Below are 253 nucleotides of genomic sequence, written 5' to 3'. Positions count from 1 at the left end.
CCGCTCTCAACCAGCGCTGCTGTTTTACTGACGTGTGTGGCGTGAGCGCTCTCCTGACATCGGAACGGCTCTGCGCGGCCCCGCGATGGTTCCAGCGCCGCTTTTCTGCTTTGCTTTCTGCCTGGTTTGCACTTTGAAGGGAAGAAATCTCGCTGCTGTTCCCGTTTGCAGCTGTGGCCTTGGATTGGGGGGTGTGTGAGGGGGAAGCTGAACCCATCGGGGTTTTTCGGGGTGGGGGGGGCAGAGGGAAGGA

This window comes from Apaloderma vittatum, unplaced genomic scaffold (assembly GCF_000703405.1).
Source record: "Apaloderma vittatum isolate BGI_N311 unplaced genomic scaffold, ASM70340v1 scaffold25834, whole genome shotgun sequence".
NCBI lineage: Eukaryota > Metazoa > Chordata > Aves > Trogoniformes > Trogonidae > Apaloderma > Apaloderma vittatum.
The sequence above is the reverse complement of the archived record's forward strand: the minus strand, read 5'-3'. Positions refer to the sequence as shown.